General features: G+C 35.7%; 1 long non-coding RNA gene across 1 annotated transcript; it reads left to right on the forward strand.

The window, feature by feature from the left end:
• The first annotated feature begins 16,825 nt into the window (after positions 1-16,825).
• Positions 16,826-19,667, forward strand: LOC122033365. The gene is made up of 2 exons (XR_006126519.1): positions 16,826-17,289; positions 19,416-19,667. It is a non-coding gene; the product is annotated as an uncharacterized LOC122033365 (long non-coding RNA).
• Positions 19,668-21,388: the final 1,721 nt, after the last annotated feature.

Genomic DNA, 21,388 nt, shown 5'->3' on the forward strand with positions numbered 1-21,388 from the left:
TCAACAACATACTATATAAATAATATCATTTTTCAACTTATCGGTTCTATTGATTTAACGAGCTAAATCACACCCTTTGATAAATTAAAGAAATAAATATTGAATATACATTCTTGTTATTTTATCATGATTAAGAGTACGCACATCCATAATAACAGAGGTTTTGTTCTTTTATATAGTCAGTATAAAAATAAACTACCTCAAATGGTCCTGCTCAATACACTCATAGTGAACTAGTGTAATTTTATAGTTTAGATAAATTAATACCAAATTACACTACAACCACTCCAATGGTTTGTCCATTCCATCTTGGTTGTGAGTTACTATTTATAATTTATAAGGATCTGATAACATGATTTTCTGTGTGTCTCCTCACACCATGTTGTCTACAATATAAATTAAATGGGCAACTACACTTAGCATAAATGTAGACATTTGACCAATGTGATTCTTATTTCTAAATAAATGTTTATACAAAAAGCTAGACTTTTAGTATACTTTCCAACAGAGAGTTTCTCTGCTCAGTCTTCTTGCCCCGCTCGCAGGTCGACCGTTGATGTTGTAGGCTGCGGCGCTAGCCAATCGGCTAACGCTTATTGTTGTTGTTGCTCGATCATTTTTGCGGCTCGGGCTTAAACGAGCATCTCAAGCTCCTCCTAAGTGAGTGTCACGGTGGTGAGTCATCCAACAGAGAGTTGCTCCACTCAGTCTTCTTGCCCTGCTCGCCGGTCGGCAGTCGATGTTGTAGGCTGCGGCGCTAGCCGATCAGTTAACGCTTATTGTTGTTGTTGCTCAATCATTTTTGCTGCTCGGGCTTGAACGAGCATCTCAAGCTCCTCCTAAGTGAGTGTCACGGTGGTGAGTCTTCCAGCATCCTCTATCTTCTTGGCTCGGATACAGGTGACGTTCCCACAGACGACGCCAAATATGTGTTGGTGCGGGAAGCATCCGACGATCGAACTCATGTTTTGATAACGGCAAAGAATTCAAAGTTAAGATGTTTTGTAGTCTAACAAGTCTACTTGAGGATTTCAGGAAAGTCCTAGCTGCGGTTAGGCAAAGGGAAAACCCTAGGGGGCGGTAACCCTAGGTCATAGGGGGTGGTAACCCTATGTGGAAAGTCTTGGCAGGTCGATGGCTTCAAGAAAAAGTCCTAGGGGGTGGTAACCCTAGGTGAAAAGTCCTGGTGTCGCGAACCAGGTGAAAGACTGGACTAGCCGGGGAAGCGGATGTCCAGCAGAAAGTCCGGAAGCATCGAGTGCTGAGCAAAAGTCCAGTCGATCTGGAGGATCGACTGGCAACAGGTAAATCTCCTGAGTGGAGTAGGTGAGGACGCGTTCCCCGTAGAGGGAACAGTAGGCGTCGGGTCGACCTAGGGTTTCCGGTTGGAAACCCGAAGTCAGACCCGGATAGTCCGGAGACTGTCTATACTTCTTTTATAATGTTTATTGTGCTAACTTTGTGTTGCAGGATAGTGTTTGGGACTAACGCATCTTGCAGGAGCAAAGGAGCAACCTAAAGCCTCGGATGAACAGTGTCCGAGGCGCCTCCATGGAGCTTGGAGGCGCCTCGGGTGCAAAGGCTGAGCTGGCTGCGAAGCACCATTGGAGGCGCCTTGGAGAAGGCAGAAGGCGCCTTGGAAGGCGCCTTGAGAGGGATATAAGGCGCCTTGAATGGATGAAATTCGACCAGGTCAGTTTTGATCCACGCGGAAGACCAGGCAGCATGGAGGCGCCTTGAACACCCTTTATAAGGGGGTTTCGACCAGCACTTCAAATCAACGAATTCCAAGTGATCTTTCATCAACGTGCTGCTCCAAAAGACTCTCCGAAGTGCTGCTACAAGTGCCCGACGACCCGAAGCTTCAGAATTAGCATTTCTTGTTGTCGGTATAATATTTATAGCTTTTACTTGCACTCATAAGTGTAATCTTTTAACGAGCTTATAGTTGTTGCCCACCGGAAGCGATCAAGGATCGCGGGCCTTCGAGTAGGAGTCGATCAAGGCTCCGAACGAAGTAAAAATCCTCCTGTCTCTGTGTGCTTACTTTGTTTTATTCCGCTGCTTAATTACTCCGATAATTCTTACGATTCCGATAATCGAACAAGATAGCCACGAGCGCTATTCACCCCCCTCTAGCGCTTCTCAATCCAACAATTGGTATCAGAGCGGGGTCGTCTTGAATCAGTGCAACCACTATTCGAGACAATATTTTTTTTTTTCGTGGTTTTGTTCGGAGTCGATTAGAATTTAGCCTCATAGCTATATTCTAATTTCTTTTCACGAATCGATTTTCTGCTCAAAGTTGGTCAATACCACTTGAGCCTGTTATTTTTTCTTCCTCCCGCACTACTAATCCAAGACTTAGTCTTGGAATAGATCTTGTTGTTTCTGTTTTTGTAGATCTAAATGACCCAACAAGAAGGATTTAGCACCATTCGTCCCCCACTATTTTCTGGAGAAGACTTCGGATATTGGAAGGGGCGAATGGAGATATATCTAAAGATCCAGTTCGACACCTGGATGATCGTCAAAACAGGACTGCAACTACCAACTGGTACAGACAGTAAGCCTACATCCTGTGAGAGCTGGGAGCCAGCGTTTATCAAAAAGGTGGAAGCCGACGCCAAAGCCACCTGCACCATCCAGTGCGGTCTGACCAAAGAAGAGCTCAATAGAGTCGGTCCATTCTCCTCCGCAAAGGAACTATGGGAGAAACTGATCGAACTTCACGAAGGCACCTCGGAAACCAAGGTAAGTAAGCGTGATTTGTTACTTAACAAATTATACAATTTGAAAATGCAGGAAGGCGAGACGGCAAGTTCCTTACACACTCGAATTCAAGATATTCTGAATTCCCTTCATGGAATCGGGCAAAAGGTAGAAAACATAGATATAATAAGGTATGCTCTTAACTCATTTCCTAGGAGCTCATTGTGGGCATCAATGGTAGATGCCTACAAAGTCTCTAAGGATTTGTCTTCCTTAAAATTAGACGAATTATTTAGTGAATTTGAACTCCATGAACAAACTAATGCACAGCCATCCGAGAAGGGCATTGCTTTGATTGCAGGTACAAGTCGAACAAGGGAATCAAGAGTATGGCGAAAGATTGAATCGGAATCAGAAGACGAACCCGACTCAGAAGATTCAGAGGATGAACTGACTAGCGAACTAGTGAATCTCGTGAAGAAGCTCTACAAGAAGAAGAAGGGATTTAACAAGAAAGATCTAAAGAAGGCAGTTCAATCCAAGGAGGCTCAACAGAACTCAAAGGCAAAGTTCAAAGTCACTTGCTACGGGTGCAACCAGAAGGGGCATATAAAAGCCAACTGCCCCAACCAAAAAGAAGCCAAGAAGCAAAGAAGAAAGAAGGCCCTAAAGGCAACCTGGGACGAATCTTCTTCAGAGGACGAAGACGACGAACTCAACCAAACGAGTTTACTCGCATTGATGGCCCGGGACCAGATCATCGAATCCGAGAGCGAGTCAGAAGCCGAGTCCGAGCAAAGCCACGGATCCGCATCCGTTTCCGAAGGGCCGGACTCCGCTGTAAGTATTCCTAGGCTTAATAACTTAGTCAATTATTTACTTCGCAAATTAGCCAAATCAAATTTGAAAATTAAGTCACTTCTAAAAGAAGTAACCATTCTTAAAGGAGTAACTAACTCAAAATCTTTACCTAATCAAGTTCAAACTGAAGATTCAACTCAAGTACAACAACTTGAGAAAGAAAATTCAAATCTGAAAAATCAGTTAAAAGATTTAAAAATTACTTTAGAAAAGTTCTCTCTGGGCTCCAAGAATTTGGATCTAATTCTTGGGACACAAAGAGTCGTCTACAATAGAACTGGGCTAGGATATAAAAGTAAAAAGAAATATAAATCTTATTTATCCTTAATAAACAAACAAAGTAGTAAATCAGTCCAAGCATGGGTCCCCAACTCCAAATTGATCAATCAAATTGGACTTGGCCAATACTGGATTCCGAAGGATCAAATATACTACCTCGACAGACCATATCGAGGCCGTGATCCAGGGAAAGCTAAAATGAAAACGATCTTCAAAATTCGAAATTAAATTAAAAATTCAAAATTAAAATACAAATTCAAAATTAAATTACAAATTCAAAATTCAAAATTCGAAATTCAAAATTAAATTACAAATTCAAAATTCAGAAATTAAATTAAAAATTCAAAATTCAAAATTAAATTAAAAATTCAAAATTAAATTAAAAATTAAAAATTAAAATAAAAATTCAAAATTTGAAATTAAATTAAAAAATCAAAATTAAATTACAAATTCAAAATTCAACAAGTCGAAATTATAAATGAAAAATAGATGGAGGATCCAAACTAGCTGGCACCTCCAACTGAACTACCCGACAGGGTAACTGAACCTAATTTACCCGGAATGGGTAAAACAAGAATAGATTACCCGGCAGGGTAATTAAGGTTAGATTAAAACGGGATAAGTTTAACTTGAACCACAGTACTGGTGAAGTCTTTGGATGATAGTACGTTAGGGAAGCTTGGGCATCGCATGTCTAGGAAGATATGGCTTCGACCTGGTGCATTTGGCCAAGTGGAACTGGCCGAAGCTACCCTTAAATGGATCCTAACTAGTTAGACCAAGTTTTAGTATTAAGTTCAATGGGTAGGACTATTTGGAAAACCTCGAAGGCATGGTTACTTTAATGAGCTCCTTGTGACTCACCATAGCCCAGAAGTTTATCCAAAGAATGCTTACTTGTTGAACCCAAAGCTAAACCTGAATCTAACACAAGACTAAACCAAACCCTTAAATTGAACCTCAATTCATCTCACAAAAATTATAGGATTCCCTGATTGAGAATTTAGATCGGGTGAGATGACTAAGTAATTAAAATCAAACTGATAATTAATTTAAAATTTTAAAAACTTAAATTTCAAAATTATTTTAAAAACTTAAATTTCAAAATTATTTTAAAAACTTAAATTTCAAAATTATTTTAAAAACTTAAATTTCAAAATTATTTTTAAAATTTAAAACTATCTTTAATATTATTCCAAAGTTAACTAACTTTATTATTCTTGTCAAAATTTAATTATATCAATTCAAAATTTAAAAATAGGTATAGGATTCCCTGATTGAGAATTTAGATCGGGTGATATGACTAAGTAATTAAAATCAAACTGATAATTAATTTAAAATTTTAAAAACTTAAATTTCAAAATTATTTTAAAAACTTAAATTTCAAAATTATTTTAAAAACTTAAATTTCAAAATTATCTTAAAAACTTAAATTTCAAAATTATTTTAAAAACTTAAATTTCAAAATTATTTTAAAAATTTAAAACTATCTTTAATATTATTCCAAAGTTAACTAACTTTATTATTCTTGTCAAAATTTAATTATATCAATTCAAAACTTAAAAATAGGTTTAAGTATTTGCTGAATTACTTCAAATATTGAGTAAAATAGAAAATCTAAGGAGTCTACTTCAAATAAGCCATCTTTAAATCCATTTAAATTCAACTCAAACTCCTTCATGTGTAGGAGTTAGATCAATGGATGTTGGATAGCGGATGCTCTAGACATATGACTGGAGATAAGTTGAAGTTTACTAAACTGAAGTACAAAAAGTTAGGATCGGTTGCATTCAGCAACGACGGTAAACTTAAAGTAATCGGAAAAGGTAATATTGAACTTAGTTCCGATTTCATTATTCAAAATGTCTTATTGGTTGAAAATTTTAACTTTAATTTACTAAGTATAAGTCAATTATGTGACAGTGGATATCTAGTCAATTTTGACAGATCTGGATGTTTAGTTAAAAACATAGAAAACCCTGAAATTAGACTTAAGGGACTTAGGAAGAATAACATCTACACGATTGACTTATCAATATCCTCAATAAAGTGTCTCTTGACACAACAAGAGGAAACCCAACTGTGGCACAGAAGGCTAGGTCACACTCACACTAGACTCATTTCAAAAATGAGTCACAATGGTCTAGTTAGAGGTTTACCCAAATTAAAATTCATTGAAAATTCAATCTGTGATGCGTGTCAAAAAGGAAAACAAACCAAGTCAATCCACAAATCAACCAATCTAGAAAGAACCAACACAATACTCGAACTTCTTCATATTGACCTATTTGACTCACATGGAGCCAAGTCATTAAGCAAGAACCAATATTGCCTAGTAATAATTGATGACTACTCCAGGTATGCATGGGTAAAATTCCTAAAAACAAAAGATGAAACCTATGAAATATTTAGTAACTTTTGCAAATTAATGGAAAATGAAAAAGATACTAAAATTAAAAGAATAAGAAGTGATCATGGGGGAGAATTTGAAAATCATAGGTTTACCGAATTTTGTAAAATAAATGGATACCAACATGAATTTTCATGTCCTAGAACCCCCCAACAAAATGGACTAGTAGAACGTAAAAATAGAACACTACAAGAAGCCGCTAGGACAATGTTAAACGAATATGAGTTAAGTCACCAATTTTGGGCTGAAGCAATAAATACGTCAAAACAGAATTTTAATAAACAAATATCACAACAAAACACCGTATGAACTCTACTATCATAAAACCTAAACTATTTAAAAGTATTTGGTTGTAAAGTTCACATTTTAAATACTAAAGATTACCTAGGAAAATTTACACCCAAATCTAACCAAGGAATATTTTTAGGATACTCCTCAACCAGTAGAGCCTTTAGAGTATATAATCAAAACACCTTGAAAGTTGAAGAAACAACTAATGTAATATTTGATGAAGAAAACAATTTACCTAATATAACTAACAATGCTGACATTCATCCAAGAGCTACAGAAGATGATGAAATCCAACCTAATCTTAATGAGACAGAAAAACCAGTACTTGAACCACAGCCAAGACTAACTAGAATAAGTACTTCTCACCCACCTGACCAGATTCTGGGTGACCCAAATCTAGGAGTCAGAACTAGGTCATCCCATAGAAACCTTAGTCAGATTGCCCTCATTTCCAAAATTGAACCTAAAACTATAGAAGAAGCTCTTCCTGACCCAGACTGGATCATTGCAATGCAAGAAGAATTAGCACAATTTGAGAGAAACCAAGTCTGGGACCTCGTACCTAAACCCATAGATAAATCAATAATAGACACCAAATGGGTTTTTAGGAACAAGTTGGATGATCACGGTGAAATAATAAGAAACAAAGCTAGGCTAGTAGCCAAAGGGTTTAGTCAAGTCGAAGGCTTAGACTATGATGAAACCTATGCTCCGGTAGCTAGACTCGAGTCTATTAGGATGTTAATAGCCTATGCAGCAAATAAAGGGTTCAAGTTGTACCAAATGGACGTTAAGTCAGCCTTCTTAAATGGTTTTATCAAGGAAGAGGTCTACGTAAGCCAACCTCCAGGGTTTGAAGACATAGACTATCCTAACCATGTATTTAAGTTAAAAAAAAGGCATTATATGGATTAAAACAAGCCCCTAGAGCATGGTATGAAAGATTATCTAATTACCTAATATCCAAAGACTTTAACCAAGGTCAAATCGATCCGACCTTGTTCGTGAAAACTGTAGAATCAGACATCTTTATGGCCCAAATCTATGTTGACGACATAATTTTTGGCTCAACTAACTCAAAATTTCTAAAAGAATTTATTAAGTTAATGGAAAGTGAATTTGAAATGAGCATGGTTGGGGAACTCAACTTTTTCTTAGGCTTACAAATAAAACAAACCAAAGATGGAATCTACATTTATCAAACTAAGTATGCTAAGGAGTTAATCAAAAAATTCAGCATGGAAAATTCAAAAATTATAAATACTCCAATGGCAACCAACATAAACATTGACTCTGACCCTGAAAGAAAACCTGTAGACCCAAAATACTATAGGAGTGCCATAGGGAGTTTACTTTATCTAACTGCAAGTCGACCTGACATACTGTTTGCAGTAGGTATGTGTGCAAGACACCAATCCTGTGCAAAAGAGTCACACCTAACATATGTTAAAAGAATACTAAGGTATATTAAAGGAACTCTAAATGTAGGACTTTGGTATCCAAGAACTTGCACTTTTGACCTTTATGGCTATTCTGATTCAGACTATGCTGGGTGCAAGTTAGATAGGAAAAGTACAAGTGGTAGCTGCCAAATTCTAGGTCAGTGCCTAGTAAGTTGGTCAAGCAGAAAACAACAATGTGTTGCTCTATCCACTACAGAAGCTGAATACATAGCTCTAGGAGAATGTGCATCTCAATTGTTATGGATGATGCATACACTAAAAGACTATCAACTAGACTATAAAAATACTAAAATCTTTATTGATAATATCAGCTCAATTAATCTGACCAAAAATCCTATACACCATTCTAGGACCAAACACATAGAGGTAAAACACCACTTTGTAAGGGATCATGTAGCTAAAGGTGAAATTGCACTCAACCACGTTGAGTCCAAATCAAACCTAGCTGACATTTTTACAAAATCCTTACCTGAACTTGAGTTCAGTGGACTTAGAAGGCAAATAGGAATGTGTTGGGTAAAATAGATATCTTACTATTATTTCTATTATTGTGTTTTCAAATTCTAGGAAAAATAGTTTTCAAAACTCCAATTTTGCTAGATTCTTAAAATTTTCTGGAATTAGCCTAGGGTTTCCCCCTAGATATCATGTTCCCCTAGAATTAAGCCAAAGCATCTCACAAGCATCTAGGTTTACCTTGATTGTGATTGAAAAACATAGAACGGCGTGAGATGCATAGGGCATAGCCTGGACTCAAGAATGCTTATATCTGTGCATCAATATGAGTCTGGGAGTTAAATATGCAATAAACATTAATCAAGTTAAGTTCTCCAGCTCTAGTCAAGTCTATCTGGACCCAAATAACTTAACTTGACTAACCTAGTAAAAACTATTATCCTGTAGATAATCAGCAAGTAACTAAAGGTTAGACAGTTGGCAAAAGATACTCAATTTTTTAGTTAAGAATGTTTTGTTCTCTATGGCTCTGATACCTAATATATCAACATGACTTGTGCTTGGACTTAAGGACCAACTGAACTTAAATGAATAATCTTGTCCTAAAAACTTAAACTATTGACCTTAACTTTCAAACTCTGTTGAACATTGCTAACCTTAATAAAATCATGTACAACTCATTCAAACACCTATTATTGCCCATTTTTTAGTTATGGCAAAGGGAGAGAGTAGCAAAAATGTAAACATAAAGCAAAAATGTAAACATAAAATTCAAGTTAAAAATTAAGGGGAAGCAAAAGTTAAGGGGGAGCCAAAGTTAAGGGGGAGCATATAGGGCAAATTTGCTTTAGTTACCTTGTTCATCTATACTTAGCAGATTTGCCTATGTTAAAAATGTCTATCTATTCGTTTGTTTACTTAACTTTGAATTTGTGTTGCCATAATAAAAAAGGGGGAGATTGTTGGTGCGGGAAGCATCCGACGATCGAACTCGTGTTTTGATAACGGCAAAGAATTCAAAGTTAAGATGTTTTGTAGTCTAACAAGTCTACTTGAGGATTTCAGGAAAGTCCTAGCTGCGGTTAGGCAAAGGGAAAACCCTAGGGGGCGGTAACCCTAGGTCATAGGGGGTGGTAACCCTATGCGGAAAGTCTTGGCAGGTCGATAGCTTCAAGCAAAAGTCCTAGGGGGTGGTAACCCTAGGTGAAAAGTCCTGGTGTCGCGAACCAGGTGAAAGACTGGACTAGCCGGGGAAGCGGATGTCCAGCAGAAAGTCCGGAAGCATCGAGTGCTGAGCAAAAGTCCAGTCGATCTGGAGGATCGACTGACAACAGGTAAATCTCCTGAGTGGAGTAGGTGAGGACGCGTTCCCCGTAGAGGGAACAGTAGGCGTCAGGTCGACCTAGGGTTTCCGGTTGGAAACCCGAAGTCAGACCCGGACAGTCCGGAGACTGTCTATACTTCTTTTATAATGTTTATTGTGCTAACTTTGTGTTGCAGGATAGTGTTTGGGACTAACGCATCTTGCAGGAGCAAAGGAGCAACCTAAAGCCTCGGATGAACAGTGTCCGAGGCGCCTCCATGGAGCTTGGAGGCGCCTCGGGTGCAAAGGTTGAGCTGGTTGCGAAGCACCATTGGAGGCGTCTTGGAGAAGACAGAAGGCGCCTTGGAAGGCGCCTTGAGAGGGATATAAGGCGCCTTGAATGGATGAAATTCGACCAGGTCAGTTTTGATCCACGCAGAAGACCAGGCAGCATGGAGGCGCCTTGAATAGCCTTCAAGGCGCCTTGAACACCCTTTATAAGGGGGTTTCGACCAGCACTTCAAATCAACTAATTCCAAGTGATCTTTCATCAACGTGCTGCTCCAAAAGACGCTCCGAAGTGCTGCTACAAGTGCCCGACGACCCGAAGCTTCAGAATTAGCATTTCTTGTTGTCGGTATAATATTTATAGCTTTTACTTGTACTCATAAGTGTAATCTTTTAACGAGCTTATATTTGTTGCCCACCGGAAGTGATCAAGGATCGCGGGCCTACGAGTAGGAGTCGATCAAGGCTCCGAACGAAGTAAAAATCCTCCTGTCTCTGTGTGCTTACTTTGTTTTATTCCGCTGCTTAATTACTCCGATAATTCTTACGATTCCGATAATCGAATAAGATAGCCACGAGCGCTATTCACCCCCCCCCCCCTCTAGCGCTTCTCGATCCAACAATATGATATTGTCCAAAAGTCGAAGAGATGGAAAGCTGGGGATGTGACACTCACGCTGACCTCTTATGGACTCCGCATGGACCTGAAACACAGACTACGTCAGTCCAGAGCCAGGGAAGGTGTCCCCTGCATTGGCCCTCCAATGCTCAAGTCAGTCACCGACGATGAGGAATGAAGCAGAGCAACAAGAAGATTGTAGCACGAACAGTGAATATCGCATACCTCCAGTGATGCTTGGACCCCCTTTATATAGAGCTTCGGTAGCGCGCATGCACGCTTCCTAAGGCAAACATGCTTCTCAAAGCATTCCCTGAAAAGACTTGTCAGTAAAGTGTCCCTGATACAGTACCTTAACAGGCTGAGCATATCTCTGAAGTGACAGTGGAAACTTCCGCCGTATGATCTCCTGGCAGTCCATGCTCAGTGTCGACGACACCAACTCCCAAAAGGATGTTGAGGGATATCAATGTACTGTATTGCTAGGTCGAGTGGGTTGGCCGCTCGGCCGGTGATCCACCGCTCTAGTGCCTCGCTCGGTCGACCAGAACTCGCTATTCCTCAGTGTGTGCCTGATCGATCGAAGGTTCACTTTGTTATTGTTGAAGCCTGATGACAGGCCGAGCGAGGTCGCCGCTCGACCGAAGCCTATTTCCAGGCCGAGTGGGATAGATGCTCGGCCGAAGTTGAACTCTGTACATCGATCTTTGTTGTCTGGCCGAGCGGGGTAGTCGCTCGACTTCTGCACATTGTCTCCCTTGAGTGTTAGTTGTTTGATTGCTCCCCGTGTCGGAGACGACGACGAGTTGGAGCCTTATCCCCTGTCAAGGCATGCTTCGCCTGCCCAACCGATGCCATCTACGCATTGACCGCCTTGACTTTGACCTCCACCATGGCAGCAGGGTGGGGCCCTTCATTATCATCGCATCAACATTGGTGAACAATATTTATGAACCGTATTCATTAATAAAACTCTTATCAATATATTCAAAAATAAAAAAAAAATAAATGAATAAAAAAGTTTGTGTTATCAAGATCAATAACTAACAATAAAAGTTTCAAACAATTAAACAAGTTTGAATTGAGAGCTCGATAACATCTAAACGAACAAGTTCAAGCTCATAAAAAGAAATCAAACCAAAGTTGAACAATCATTTCAATGGTGATGTCGAGGTAAATAACGATCTACATCGCTGGCCCTTGACCCGGGCAACAAGAAGGTTGGGTGACATTTTCCAGGACTTGGTTAGCACAAGGGTTATGTGGTAGTATCTGACCTTCCGAGCCATTCCAATTTCTAAGCCGATCTAACTTACTGAGTCGTTCAATAGCAGAGTTGATTCAATTGGGCAAGGAAGATTCTCTAACTCTACTTCTCACATTTACCTTTCTCCTTTATTATCGAAACATCAGTCTCACTATAAAAAACCAATGAATTAAGGATGAAATTTAGGGACAAATAATTTTCATCCCAAATTAGCAACAAATTTAATGACAAAATAAAAATTCATCCCAAATTAGCAATGAACTTTGCAACCAAATATTTTCATCCCAAAATTAGCAATAAATAATATTTCGTCATAAATTTCGTTGTTAAATTGCAGTGAAATTAAAATTTTGTTCCAAATTGTATGACAAATAAAATATTCGTTGGTAATTTTGTAACGAAAATGAGACGGGATAAATCCAAGATTTGTCCCTAAATCATGGATTCATCCCTAAATTTGGGGTGAATCCAGGATTCGTCCGAGAATTACAAAAATTTTTTTAAAAAAAGGAAAAAGTATCGGAAGCCCTAAATATGGACCTAGAAATGTCAGAATTTCATTAAACAAGTTTCTATATGTTTGTATTTTTCTCCTGATCATAAAAATGTCCTTATCCATAATTTTAATATAATATATTGAGTGTGGTGATTTTATAACATGAATTAGATTAAATTTAAGGTAAAAAATTACCATACTCAATATATTAGGTTAAAATTATGGATGAGGATATTTCTATGATCAAGAGAAAAATACAAATACATAGAAACTTGTTTCATAAAATTTCAATATCTCTAGATCCATATTTTGGGCCTCCAATTATTTTTTCTTTTTTTTTTTATTTTTACAATTCTAGGATGAATCTTGGATTTGTTCCAGATTTGGGGAGGAATCCATGGATTTGTCCCAAATTTAGTGATGAGTTTATGGATTTGTTGCCAATTCTAGGATAAATCCAGAATTCTTCCCAGAATTGAAAAATTAAAAAAAATAAAAAAATAATCTGAAGCCCTATTTATGGACCTAGAGATGTCGAAATTTTATGAAACAAGTTCTATGTATTCATATTTTTCTCCTAATCATAAAAATAGCCTCATACATAATTTTGATATAATATATTAAGTATGTTAATTTTTTAACATGAATTAGGTCAAATTTGAGTTAAAAAATCATGACACTCAATATATTTGGTTAAAATAATGGATAAACACACTTTTATGATCAGGAGAAAAATACATACACATAGAAACTTATTTTATGAAATTTCGATATCTTTAGGTCCATATTTAGGGCTTCCGATGAAAAAAGTTTTCATGTGTTCATATTATTCTCCTAATTATAAAAATGTCCTCATCCATACTTTTTACCTAACATTTTGAGTGTGATGATTTTTTAACTCAAAGTTGACCTAATTTATGTTAAAAAATCACTACACTCAATATATTAGATTAAAATTATAGATGAGGATATTTCTATAATCAAGAGAAAATACAAATATATAAAACTTATTTCATTAAATTCTAACATCTCTAGATCTATATTTTGGGCTTCTAATTCTTTTTTTTTTATTTTTTTATTTTTTTTGCGATTCTAGGGGATTCGTCCCAAATTTGGGGATGAATCCATGGATTTGTTGCCAATTCTGGGATGAATCCAAGATTCGTCCCAGAATTAAAAAATAAAAAAAACATCAGAAGCCCTATTTATGGAGTTAGAAATGTCAGAATTTCATGAAATAAGTTTCTATGTGTTTGTATTATTCTTTTGATCATAAAAATATCTTCATCTATATTTTTAACCTAATATTTTGAGTATGGTGATTTTTTAACCTGAATTTAACCTATTTCAGGTTAAAAAATTATCACACTCAATATATTAGGTTAAAATTATAGATGAGTATATTTTAATGATCAGGAGAGAAATATGATATTCTTACATCTCTAGGTCTATATTTTGGGCATCTAATTTTTTTTATTTTTGCAATTTTGGGATGAATCTTGGATTCATCCCATATTTAGGGGTGAATCCATGGATTCATCCTAAATTTGGGGACGAATCCATGGATTCATTGTCAATTCTGGGACAAATCCAAGATTCATCCCATAATTAAAATTTTTTAAAAAGATAATTAAAAGCTCTATTTATGGAACTAGAGATATTAGAATTTCATGAAATAAGTTTCTATGTGTTCGTATTATTCTCCTAATCATAAAAATATTGTCATCCATATTTTTAACCTAATGTTTTGTGTGTGATGACTTTTTAACCCAAATTTGACCTAATTTGGTTTAAAAAATCATCACATTTAATATATTAGGTTAAAATTAAGGATGAGAATATTATTATGATTAGGAGAAAAATATAAACATATAGAAACTTATTTCATGAAATTCTGGCATCTCTAGGTCCATATTTAGGGCTTTCAATACTTTTTCTTTTTTTTAAAAAAAAAATTAATTCTAGGACGAATCCATGGATTCATCTCCAATTCTAAGACGAATCCAGGATTTGTCCCAGAATTAAAAAATAAAAAAATCAAAAGCCCTAAATATGGACCTAGAGATGTCAACATTTCATGACACAAGTTTTTATATGTTCGTATTATTCTTCTGATTATAAAAATGTCCTCAACAATAATGTTACCTAACATTTTTAGTTTGGTGGTTTTTAACCCGAATTTGACTTAAGTCAGATTAAAAAATCACCATACTCAATATACTAGGTTAAAATTATGGATGAAGATATTTCTATGATTAGAAGAAAAATACGAACACATAGAAACTTGTTTCATGAAATTCCTCATACATCATTTTTATGAGAAAAATCACCACACTCAATAAGCTTATATATGTTCATATTATTCTTCTAATCATATAAATATTCTCATACATTATTTTTATCTATTATCTTATTTTTCATAGTAAAGTGAAATATATGTAATTTACTCCTAATTTAAAAAGTTATTATTCAACACATATAATATGTGTGTCCATAATACTAAATATGGACCTAAAGATCTCAAAATTTCATGAAATAAGTTTTCATATGTTTGTATCATTCGTCTTATCATAAAAATACCCTCATACATTATTTTGACCCAATATATTGAGTGTAGTAATTTTTTTAACATGAATTAAGTCACATTAATATTAAAAAATCACTACACTCAATATATTGGATCAAAATTATAAATGAGAGAATTTTTATAATCAGCAGAATAATACTAACATATAGAAACTTGATCTATGAAATTTTGATATCTTTAGGTCCATATTTATGGTTTTGGTCACTTTTTCCTTTTTATTTTTTTTTTCAATTCTTGGGCAAATCAGATTCACCCCAAAATCTGCCACGAATCCAAGATTCATCCCTAAATCTAGGACGAATCCTAGGATTCGTTCCAAAATTGAAAAAAAAAAATAGAACGAAAAAGCACATAATCCAAAACCCTAGATGTGGACCTAGAGATATCGAAAGTTTATGAAACAAGTTTTTATGTGTTTGCATTATTCTCCTGATCATAAAAATATTCTCATCTATAATTTTGACCCAATATATTGAGTGTAGCAATTTTTTTAATAAGAATTTGACCTAATTCATGTTAAACAAATCACTACACTCAATATATTTTGTGAAAATTATATTTGAGGGCATTTTTATGATCAGTAGAATAACACGAGGGCATAGGAACTGGTTTTATATCATTCCGAGCTCTTTAAGTCCATCTTTAGGATTTCTGATTATTTATTTACTTTTATTTTATTTTTTCCAAATCTGGAACGAATCCTCGATTCATCTCAGATTTAGGGATGAATTCGTGCTAGATTTGGGGACGAATCCTTGGATTTGTCACCAATTCTAGGATGAATCCAGGATTCATCCCATAATTGAAAAAATACAAAAAGAAAAAGAAAAAGAAAAAGAATTGCAAACCCTAAATATAGACATAGAAATCTCAGAATGACATGAAATAAGTTTCTATATATTTGTATTATTTTCCTAATCATATAAATATCCTCATACATCATTTTTATCTATTATCTTATTTTTCATAGTAAAGTGAAATATGTGTAGTTTACTCCTAATTTAAAAAGTTATTATTCAATACATATAATATGTGTGTCAGCAACACTAAATATGGATCTAGAGATCTTAAAATTTCATGAAACAAGTTTTTATATGTTTGTATTATTTTACTGATCATAAAAATGCCCTCAGCTATAATTTTAACCCAATATATTGAGTGTAGTATTTTTTTTTAACACAAATTAGGTCATATTAATGTTAAAAAATTACTACACTCAATATATGGAGTCAAAATTATGGATGAGAGTATTTTTATGTTCATCAAAATAATACGAACACATGAAAACTTATTTTATGAAATTCTAATATCTCTAAGTCTATATTTAGGGCTTTGGTTACTTTTTTTTTTTAATTTTGGGACGAATTCTAGATTCATCCCAGAATTTGCGATGAATCCAAGATTCATCTCTAAATTTGGGACGAATTAAGATTTATTCCCAAATCTAGGATGAATCCTAAGATTTGTCCCATAATTGAAAAAAAATAAAAAGAACACATAAACAGAAATCCTAAATGTGGACATAAAGATATCAGAATTTTATGAAATAAGTTTTATGTGTTTGTATTATTCTCCTGATAATAAAAATATTTTTATCCGTAATTTGACTCAATATATTGAGTGTAATCATTTTTTAACAAGAATTTAACTTAATTCGTGTTTAAAAATTACTACAATTAATATATTACATCAAAATTAAATTGGAGACTATTTTTATGATAAATAGAATAACATGAAATATAGAAATATATTTCATATTACTCTGAATTCTCTAAATTTATTTTTTCGTCCCAAACTTTGGGACGAACTCTCTTCTAGTCCCAAAATTTGGGACTTATAATATCCCCACTCTCCCGATCGCGCGTGTTGCTTCTTGTCTTCGATCTCCCCTCCCTGGTGACGGCAGCGAAGGAGACGGTGGCGATGGCAACGAAGCGTAAGCTCCCCCTTTCCCCTCGTTTCTCCTCCTCAACGGTGGCCGGTCTTGCATGCCCTCGGCCGGCTCCTGCTTGCCGCGTTTGGCCCTGGTGACCGAGCGTGGCCGCGTCCGCCCCCTGGTGGCCGGGCGTGGCCGCGTCCGCCCCCTGGTGGTCGGGCGTCGCCGCGTTCTACCCCTGGTGGCCGAGCGTGGCCGCGTCTAGCCCTTGGTGGCCGGGCGTGGCCGCGTCCCAAACTGTCTTCGTTTGCTCGTCTCCCCTGGCGATGTTCACGAAGGCTTCCTCTCCTCATGACTGCCTTCATGTGCTCTTCTCCCGGGGTCTCTTCTCCGACATTCCTATCTCCTTCTCGTTGTTCCTCTTCGTAGATTCCAATCGCGCTATCATGTTTCATTTTGGTTGGTGATTTTTAGTTGCTTTAGTTCGTGTTGATAAATTCTCCATGGCTCGTGTTAGTTTTGATGTTTCTGAAAGGGAGTAGTGGATCACTAGCTTTATCCGACGCGTGTGGTTTCTCCCTTCTTTTTTTTCGTCTCTGTTTGGTTTTGGGATGTTCCATGTGCTTTTTGTAGTTGTGACATTGAATGAGTTTTGGTTTGTGGCTGCATTTACTTGTGTCAAGCTGGGCGTCATGAGGAGGGCTGCTGGTGTGGTGTGACGTTATTATTCCTACTTTCATCTTAAGGATCGGTTTAGTCGTTGGGTTACATAGAAATTATATACGACAACACAAATTGGGTAGAGTTTATATGTTCAGATTTAGATGCTTCAAGATAGATTACAATGATCTTAGAGGCTAGGATAGTTAATAATCTGCAACACTGACGACTAGTCATCTTAGAGCAGAAAATTTTGGAAGATTGTAGTTCTTATTGAACTGTTGTATATAGGTAGATCTTTGCTTTGCTTGTCGTGAACTAGATGGCAACAAATGACGTGGACTGTTACAATCCATGATAGCATTTAGATTATCTAATTGTAATATTATGATTTTTTTTTTCACTTGCAACTACAACCATTTTAATTTTCAATCAGTTTTATACATAAAGTTTTCTATCTATTTCAATTTTTATCAGATCAATCTTCACCCAATATTGATGACAATTAAATAGTGTATTCATGAAAATTTGGCACACTTATTACTTTGATAAGTTGTTCACCTAATTTCTAAGCACAATTACCTGTGCAAGGATTAGTAGTGCATTGGCAAACAGGGTTGCCAGAAGCATGCCAACCATTAAAGCCGCGATCCAAAACTATAACATGATGGACCTGCATCTCTTTTATCTCTGATCCAAAACTTACGTGCACATGATGGACCTGAACCTACAAAGCATTGCATTCAATTTAGAATAGATTGGTTACCGTTAATTTCAAATTGATTCATATTTAGCATAGTTTTCTTTATGTTAGTGATGTTTGTTACATATTGCAATTGGATTGCAAATAGTTATAAATTATTGTTACCCTTATATTTGATTGTTGAGTTTGTAATATTATTTTTGTGCAAGTCTCATTTTCCTGTGAGCTTAGTATGTTTGGAGATACTCTTTCTTCACCTGTTTTAGGTATATCTATGTTCCTTACTAAGATGCTTGTTAGATTTTTCCAACTTATTAAATTTGAATTCAATTAACTTTCTATTTATTAGAGACATATTTGGTGTTAAACAACTTTAGTAGAAAAAAGGTTATAGGATTTAAACCCTTTTCAGTTGACCTTGGCACATTCACACTTCTTCCGAACATGCTTGTACAGTACGAATACCATACCATTTTGGCTTCAAACTGAAACTCCAACACAGATTGATATGTAAACCTTGCTTTTAAAATATGTGGCATTAATTCTATTAATTCTATGTAATGATAATGAAATTTGTATAAAATTTGACTTTATACAAGCTATACTCTTTTACTGGGATGAAATTATAGAGGTACAATACCTAGGGCTAAAAATGAGAGTTATCTTATTTATGTGTTGCTAGTTTGACTCTGTCAAAGGAATGAAGGTGTATTTACATTATAATTTGGTTGAAATATGAGTTGAATAGGTTGTACTTGTAAGTCTTTTTTTTATTAGTTGCATTTGAAGTCTTGGTTTTTTTATGTCAAGACTTTGTTTGTTCAAATACGAAGGAAATAAATTGATTAAATATTTGGAAGAACTTTTGTTAGCGATTTGACATATTGCATGCACTTGTCTTTTTAGTAAATTGTTTCGCTTTTAGTAAATTCTATTAGATAATCATTTATATTCATTTTGTATTATATTGTTATGTTCTTATAGTATTTATGAACTTTTAAGCTTTTAGATTCTTGTAGAAGCAAAATCATTCTTATATGTGTAAATAGATAATTGTTCGGGTAATTATCTTTCTTATTAGTTTAAGTAATTATTTTTGTTGTTAAAAATGATCTGTTTTGTTTGTTTGTTTGTTTTGATGTAGGAAAAGAAGATTGGATGGAGAAGAAAATTTGCGTGGAAGAAAAAGATGAGTTGATGTGTTTGTAGTTTCTTTGAATTAACTTGTTTAACTAAGATTCTTAGAGTGTCGGATATTGTTACATACCATGAGTTGGATGCATTGTATATGCTTCTCTTGACTTTTTTGTATGATTATATATTGACAACATTGGGCTTGTATTATTGTAGATTTTATTTCAAATATTAATAGGATGTGTATATATGTTAGATAGGATGTGTAATAAGATGTGTGATAATGTTAAATAGGATGTGTAATAAGATGTGATAATGTTAAATAGGATGTGTTAATTAAATTTATTGCAAATAGGTTTATAAATGTATTAGATTGGATTGTATTAACATGATAAATTATAGAAATGAATTGGTTATGGTTATTTTTTTTATTTAGGGATGAATTTGGCGATTAAAAAAATTCGTCGCCAAATTATCGAAACTGAATATGCATTGAAAAATTTGTGATGGTTTATTTTTTGTCCCAATTTCATTCTAGATTTTGGGACGAATTCTGAGATTCGTCCCAGATTCTGGGACGAATCCAGAGATTCGTCCCAAATTTTGTCCCAGAATCTAGGATGAATCTACAGATTTGTCCTAGAATCTGGTGTGAAATTGATTTTTCACAGATTTACATATTTACCAAAATTTGAAAATCATTTTTGTCATCGAATTTTGGGACATTATATTTTTGTTGCTAAAATTGTCGTCAATTTTATGACGAATATTATTTTGTTGTAAAATTGGTGACAAATTTGACAATAAAAATATAAGTAATCCCAAAATTTGGCAACGAATTTGAATTCTTTTGTTGCAGATTTTGGCAACGATAATTTTGGGATAAAAAATTGTTGGTCTCTTGTAGCCGACAACAGGGGGAGTGAATTACCCTGAACAAAATAAAACAAATAAAATCATTCTCGAACTTTACAGCTTGATTAAAATAAACATTTACATAAAAATGAATTAAGAAACTAATTAATAAGATAAAGAGGCATATAAATTTTATTTGGTTTGCAATTAGGGGATTGTTAATTCAAGACGTTGAAAAACCATTAAAGTTTCCTTCAGGCGGAGAAGCCCTCTTACAGCAGTCAAAGCTCACAATTACAAAGTTAAACTCAAATAGAATTGTTTACAAGTGTTTTTAGCTTCTGAAAGTAGGGTTGTATTTATAGCCCTAATTGGAACGCCTGAAAGAGTTTCAGACACTTGGAGGGAGATAAAATATTATCCCCGTCGTAACAGATCGCGACAATTGGCATTTCAATAAAGTTTTTGGTCCGAGCGCCTTGGCCCGCTTTGAGCGCTTGGACCGGGCTGAACTAGCTCGACCAGGGTGCGAGCCTGGGGCGCCCTGGGTCTGGGCCGTCCGGGCGCTCGGAGCATAGTCAACCTTCTGTTGACTCTTCCGCCAAGTCTTTCGCTCTAGCTCCGCTCGCTTGGGTGATTTCGACCATCCGGAATAGGGCTCACTCGAATATATTTTTTGGCCTTCTCGAGCATCCTTTCGCTCCAGCTTCTCGTTCCTCGGAATCATTGTGTTTTTTTTTCTTGTCCGCTAACGTACTCTTTCATAGTGGGTCACTCCTTGACTTATCTAGACTTCTACATCATCTATCAGATTTAACAGACCTAACTGGATTTCAACCTAGTGTCAGGTTTTCTAGATCCGTCAAGTCCTGCACACTTGATAGAAAAGTTAGATCATAACACTCCTAATTTTAATATATTTGTCATTCATCAAAACTTAAATTTAATCATTTGTACCAACTGCACCAATACTTACTCCTCTCATATGAACATTAGGCTAGGTATATGCTCCGAGTAAGGGAGACTCTCTAACTCAAGCTCTCGCATTTATATTTTTCCTCTATTATTAAAACACCGATAGGACTTGGGCATTAGAATGATTTCACTAAGGGAACTCTTGGTGAGCCC

The sequence above is a fragment of the Zingiber officinale genome, chromosome 11B, assembly GCF_018446385.1.
Source record: "Zingiber officinale cultivar Zhangliang chromosome 11B, Zo_v1.1, whole genome shotgun sequence".
Taxonomy (NCBI): Eukaryota; Viridiplantae; Streptophyta; class Magnoliopsida; order Zingiberales; family Zingiberaceae; genus Zingiber; species Zingiber officinale.